Source organism: Bison bison, unplaced genomic scaffold, assembly GCF_000754665.1.
Source record: "Bison bison bison isolate TAMUID 2011002044 unplaced genomic scaffold, Bison_UMD1.0 scf7180017864516, whole genome shotgun sequence".
NCBI classification, from domain to species: domain Eukaryota; kingdom Metazoa; phylum Chordata; class Mammalia; order Artiodactyla; family Bovidae; genus Bison; species Bison bison.
This window is the reverse complement of record NW_011495069.1, coordinates 7080799-7087830: the sequence shown is the minus strand read 5'-3', so window position 1 is coordinate 7087830 and position 7032 is coordinate 7080799. Positions and strand designations below refer to the sequence as shown.

At 42.5% G+C, this 7032-nt stretch overlaps 1 protein-coding gene and 1 non-coding gene across 2 annotated transcripts in view; both read right to left on the bottom strand.

The window, feature by feature from the left end:
• RCAN3 (RCAN family member 3) overlaps window positions 1-7032 on the bottom strand; it is a 33779-nt gene that overhangs the window by 26329 nt on the left and 418 nt on the right. The window lies entirely within an intron of this gene.
• TRNASTOP-CUA lies at window positions 637-709 on the bottom strand. Its single transcript has one exon. It is a non-coding gene; the product is annotated as a tRNA-Tyr (tRNA).

The following is a 7032-nucleotide window of genomic DNA, read 5'->3' as shown; positions in this document are numbered from 1 at the left end:
GGCAGCCCATCAGGCTCCCCCATCCCTGGGATTCTCCAGGCAAGAACACTGGAGTGGGTTGCCATTTCCTTCTCCAATGCATGAAAGTGAAAAGTGAAAGTGAAGTTGTTCAGTCATGTCCGACCCTCAGCGACCCCATGGACTGCAGCCTTCCAGGCTCCTCCATCCATGGGATTTTCCAGGCAAGAGTACTGGAGTGGGGTGCCATTGCCTTCTCCGTGATTTTTCTCTTTTATTTCAAAGAACATGAAGTTGCAAATAGATTGCTTACAAAGAGTACAATATAGAATGTTAATTATGGGGAAAAAATAGTGATTTCCCCCTGTTATTCCACTATATCAATCAGGAAAGGTTAATTCTAAAAAGTAAATCTTCACTTGTTTTTATAAACATTTTCCAAATGTATACTGAGTGCTAGGTACAGGGAGCTATGAGATGAATAAAGCATGATTCCCATCCTCAAGGAGCTCCACCCAGCAAGAGTTTCTCCTCAACGACACCAACCACCTCAAAAGGATCTTGGCACCTACACATTTTTTTTTTTTTTCTTTAAACATAAATTTATTCTCTCACTGTTTTAGAGCTCAGAATTTTTTCCCCCTCTTTGGCTGCCCTGCACAGCATGTAGGATCTTAGTTCCCTGACCAGGAATCGAACCTGTGCCTCGTGCATTAGAAGCACACAGTCTTAACCACTGGACCACCAGGGAAGTCCTGCCTCCTATAGTTTTAATGTATTGGTCTCCACCCAGTCTTTCTTCTTCCTTAGCAAACATACTTCTACCCGAGTCCCTGCCCCCACCCCGCCCCAGTTTTGAAAAAAGAAAAATCTTCCATTTGGAGTCTGCCTGCCCCTCAATCCACCTCCCTCTGTCTCTGCTTCCCCTTTTTTAGAGGCGTCCTGGAAAGAGGAATCTCCTTGACTCCCATCACTCCTGAATTTTGGGCAGCTGGACTCCTACCACCACCTTCCGGCTGAACTGGCCCCGAATGGACAACAGCAGCCTCGTGGGGTTGGCACCTGCCTCTGGGCAGCCTCTGGTCCCACCCATCCACAGTGGGATGTCTCTGTGCCCCCGCCTCCCAGCTCTCCTTCCTCCTCATCTGTCCTCAAAGTGGCTCCTCTCTCTCCACTCACCCTTTACAACTCTCTCTCCTTGAGGTTTCAACCCCATCGTCTTCGTCATCTTACTCTTCCTGAGTGCTTTCATCCACGCCCCAGCATTTAACTACACCACCACCAGTGTTTCTCAACTCTGCTTCCTGCTTCCCTGTGGTTCACCCGCATGACATGTGTCTACCAAGACCGTCTCTCGCTTCCGACAATTATTCTTAAGCCAGGAAAGATGTCACCGAAGTGAAGGGGGAAGCAGGATCTTGGGCTCTAGAGGGGATGGTGGTTTGAAAAACAACGTGACCCTGAGAGATTCTAATCTGCCCCCAAGTCCTTCCTGCCTTTGCACACGGAAAATCACAGGTCTGTGTGAGTTACATACCTGGACTCCGCCTCTCTCTCCTGAGATCTAGACTTGCAGACTAGCCTTTTTATCTTTCCACTGAATATGCCTAACTGGGTAGCCCACAGGCAACTACAACTGTTTAAAACTTCTTCCAGTAGATTATTGTGCTGGACATCTCCAGTCTGGAAAGGGGCCTGATAGGGGGCACATGGTATCTCATTGTGACTTTCATTGTAACCTTTTCTTCAAGACCAAGTTGTGTAGGGTAGTCTGTAGCTTTCACAGCACTAAGTTCATTTCGCTGTTACAATACTTACGATTGTTTGTTTACAAATCACTCTTAGCTACCAGAGCATAAGTGCCTTTGAATCCCTAGTCCCTGGCCCAGTTTCTAGCTCACAGTATATGCTTAATAAGGATTGCTGAATGAAAGCAGACAGCGTTGTGATACGGCAGCACAGACAAAGGAAAATTTAATTCTGCGTAAGGATGAAAGACAGCTTCTCAGAAGAGAATTTCAGCAAGAAAAGAATGGAGTGCATTCCAGGCGAAGCCAACAGTCCATGGACAAAGGTGGGGAGACAAAAAGGTCAGCAGGCACCAAGACAGGAGGTCTGCCATTGCCGGAACGGACCACGTTTGGTGGGGATGGCGGGAGACAAAGTCAGAAAGGTGGGTTCGGGCCGGGCTGCCTTGAAAGCAGGGTTGCAGAGTTCTGACATAGAAATTAGTCAAGTTTAGGGCTTCCCTGGTGGTCCGGTGGTTAAGAATCCATTGCAGGAGACACCGTTTAGATCCCTGGTCCATGAAGACTCCACACGCCGCAGGGCAGCTGACCGCGGGCGCCACAACTGCTGAGCTGCACTCTATAGCGGAGCTCCCCAGCTACAGAAGCCACCACAATGAGAAACCCACACACTCCACAGCCAGAGAAAGCCCGTGAGCAGCAAGGAGAGCCCAGTGCAGACAAAAATAGATAAAAATTAAAAAATTAGTCAATATTAGCATGGTAGTGAAGGTTTTAGGCAATTTAACTTTCAGTGTGACTACCAGTGGGTGGTCTTTTTATCTTATCTTTTAAGAGACACTAATGCTTTATTCCCTGCCCCATTAAGAGGAGGCAAGGAAAACACTGGGCCTGGTTGGAGAGTCAGGGAGCTCCAAATGGCTAGATTTTAAAATTTGAGAAAGTCAAGCTATGTTTGGTAAGATTTTCTATTGGTCTCAAGTACCTTCTTCCAACCTCCAAAAAGAAGAAAAAAAAAAAAAATTCTTAGAATGTTACACCTTCATTTCCTGTTTTCTACCTTCATTTCAGGGCAACTTTTTCTTTTGATATAATTTCAAACAGAAAAACTATAAGAACAGTACGAGAAATTCCTGTATACCCTTTTCTAAGAGTTACCAACTACTTAACATTTTGGCCCATTTAAAAAATCATTCCCTCATTTTTTTATATACACGTTTTTCCCTGGAACCATTGAGATTAAGACAGTATTGCTCCTTTCACTCTCAAATACTTCACTGTATAAGAACAAGATCATTTTCTTGTATAATCCACAGTTCAATTATCAAACCAAGTACTTTAACAATGATATAACACTGTTATTGAAATCAGAGTCTATTTTCAAGTTTTGCCAGTTATCCGCTATAACTTACATAGGTTATTTTATAGGTATTTCCCCTTCAGTTTTTTTAGATAATTGTTAAATTATTTGCCTTTCATCAAACATTATTTCAATAATCTTTATAGTATTGCTACATTTTCTTCACTTATACATTAGTGTATATTTGATACCGTTTAAAAGGATGGATTAATGAAATCCCATAGTAACTGCAAATAAATCTGAACAATCTTTAAATACATATCTCAGGAAAATTCGGGCTCAATAATCAGAATTTTCTAGATTTAAACTCTGTCTCCTGCCCCGAGTACTCCTGACCCAGGGATGGAACGCACGCCTCCTGCGTCCTCCCCTGGCAGGTGGAATCTTTACCATTGCACCACCCGGGAAGCCTGCCCCCAGGACTCAATGTCAGGCACGTTAGTTCGCCTCCTTTTCTGTTTCCTCAACTATAAAATGGGGGTAATAAATCCTTATCCAATAAGGATATTAGAAGCACTAAATCAGAGAATACATGCTGGGTGCTCAGAATGATGCTTTGCATACAGTTGGTGCTCAATAATCAATTATTTTTACATAGGCATAATCTATGCCAACGTATTTTTGGGTGGAAAGGATCCCAATAATATCAGAAATTTTGATGGAACTGATATTAAAATTACAAAATGAGAAAAATACACACCCAAATGATCTAATGCCAGGTAGCAAAAAGGACACAAAAATAAAGCTACAAAAACAAAACTAACACTTTGAATCATTTCAAGAAAACTGTTCAGTGGCAGCTATCAATAAAACCAGGTCCAGAGCAACCACTGGTGTGGTGATATAGTTCCAATATGAAATCATGTAAACATTTAAAAACAGAGAGCTAGCTGAAAAAGTCCACGGTGCACTTTTCAAGGACCTCAAAGAACTTTATGTTGTAATTCAGTGCATGCAGTATTAGAGACATCATCTTTCACCTGATGGTTCTCTTGCTGAAGGCCTGCTGTGAGATTTTTTTTTTTTGGATATAGCTTAAATCAACATTGTCAACCATTTCATAATTTTCTGATATCACAAATGCAGCTAGATGTGAACAGAGATATGATCAGAATCAACCAGTGGGAAAAACAATCTTAGCACATCTGTAAAGAAATCATAAGTTATTTCAGCTGGTACTTAAGAAATAGCTTGATTTTATTAAGAAAAAAATTTACAGAAGTACACTGCTTCAATGTTGATATTACTGGAGTCTGTTAACTCTGCTCCGCTGCAACTCCTACAAGACTAAGGTGTCCCTCAATTTCCTAACTCAGGGAAATATGGATCGGAAAGGGCTAGACCAATATCCATCAGCTTTTATAAGCAAAAGTCTGTGGTAATCAGGGTTTAGCATCATCTGCAGCACAACTGTAGCTGTGGCTGGCTTCTGGCAAATTGTTTTCTCATGGAAATATCAAATGAGTGGAAAACTCCAAGTAGCATGACCATCTGCTCGGATACAAGCCTTGTGACAAAAGTAATCATCAAGGGAAAATGTCAAGCACGTGAATCTGACTTTGCATTTTAAATTCTGATCAGGAAAAGGTAAATTCCTCTTTCAGGATTAAATAATAATAATAATTTTTCAAAACAGTATGCTTCTCAGCTTGGTGAATGTTTAACATACCTTAGCTAGATGCAATTTATTATTTTCTGATGTGATCAATCAATACTGGAAGCAAACAAATACCTCATTTCCAGCTCCACAAGTGCCCTGCTGAATAACCTGGGAAAAGTCATCTGGCTTTTTGAGTTACATTTTTCCTCTCAATATAAAATGAGGAAAATAATCAGAGATGATGTTGAACTACTAGATACCTTTTTAAAATTTCCATATTATAAGTTTAATTCCTTTTTTTTTTTTCTCCAAAAAAAGAACCCTCTGGATTGTCAGTGTGAGGGTTTCAATAGCTATCCTGCAAAGCTGTTATCTTTCACTTCCTCCCCATTCACTGCTTACAGGCAGAAAATCTTACTCCTTTCTAGTAGTTGTGGTGAGGAAAAAAACCGGTGCCATAGTAAAGGTGAAAATTAGATTTTTGAATTTTGTATGTTTCAACGACCTGTGCCCGCTTTTCATATGTAATTCAGAAAGGGTCCTGTTATAATTACTACAATGCAGTGAAGTACTTTTCAGCGGGAGAGAGAAGTAAGAATAACCAACTGGCAGAACAAATGAAGATAACTGGTTTTAAAGAATAACTGAAGTACAGATATAAGGACTGATGCTATTTCTTTCGCAGCATATAATTCATTTCCCCTCACTATAACCTTTACATTCGAGGGGAAAAGTGGAGATCCACTGTCTGTCTGACCTTCACCTCCTGTAGTTCTCTGGGTCTAAATAATAAATGGCATTGAACTTTAGAGCTCCCATTATTTCACAGACTTCAGTCTAATGGATTTCCAAATCACCCTATTTTTCATGATGCTTTGCTGAAGTCTTTCAACCACTATATCCTCCGGCCCCATACAAAATCTGTACTCACTTGTAACATGCACATGTTTAAAAGTTTTACAAATGTTATAATTCAATAGTGGAAAAAAAATCTTGCCTTCTCCAAAAGCACTGAGATCTCTTCCCACTCTAAGAAAGAAGTTTTGCTAACCCAGTAAAACATAAAGCTGACAGCGTGGCTAAAGAAGGGGACCTGAGTTTTCAAGCCTTTCACTGTCTTCCTGCATCAAATGTCCATTTCTAGAAAACCAGTACAAAATCGCCACCAAAAAGCACGACCGTCGGGTGATACACAAACATCTATATTCTGAGTCTCAATATTTTGTGTTTTATAATTTAGTATTTTGAACCACAACTAATGAAACAGTCTTAAAATTAATCATTTTAAATCCTATGTAATCACAGCTACAACGAGTCATGCGTGTGTTTTCCAACGGTTCTGACTCTTTGTGAGCCCATGGACTGTAACCCGCCAGGCTCCTCTGACCATGGGACTTTCCAGGCAAGATTACTGGAGTGGGTTGCCATTTCCTCCTCCAGGGGATCTTCCCGACTCAGGGATCGAACCTGCGTCTCCAGAGTCTCCTGCACCGGCAGGCGGATTCTTTACCAGGGAATCCCTCAATCGATTATCAAATAGTACATGTGAAACTCTATGAAATGCAGAGACTTCCAGGCTTCCGCGGTGGCTCAGCGGTAAAGAATCCGCCTGCCAATGCTGGAGACGTGGGTTCCATCCCAGGGTCGGGAAGATCCCCTGGAGAAGAAAATGTCAACCCACTCCAGTATTCTTGCCTGGAGAATCCCATGGGCAGAGGAGCCTGGCGGGCTACAGTCCATCGGGTCGCAAAGAGTCGGACACGATTTAGAGACTAAACAACAACAGGTAACTTTCAATAAGAGGGAGTTAATACTTTTGAGCACTGCAGTAAAGCGTCACGTTAAATAACTGTTAGTATCTGCAACAAGGACCTGAACTGCTCCCTGCCCTAGACTCCTAATCTCCTGAAGGAGATGATCAGATTTTGCACGGAAGCTGAGACAAGCAAGCTGAAAACAGACCACTACTGCTCTATTGGCCCAGGCAGCAGAAGGAAGCAGACAGACAAGTTTCAAGAAGTTATCCAACAGGTAATGCGATGGTTACCCACGCATCACTGAGAAAGGAGAGCAACAACAAAGATGGGCTTCCACCTTCTGGTCGCCCCGTTTTACCACCTGCCCCCCTTCTGCGTTCAGGAGCAGGTTGGACCTGTCAGCTTTTCAAAAGGTCAAACAGCTGTTGGGAGACAGACCCTTTCTATTGGTTGTGTTCTGCAAATACACCACCCCAGAGCTGTCAGAGAACACCCTGGGCGCGAGAAGGGCTGGACCCCGGAGGCAAAGGCGCAGCATCTCTGGGGTCTGGAGCACAGGAGCGCCCACCTCTCCAGGGCACAGGCGGACTGTTTCTTTCTTCTTTTTTT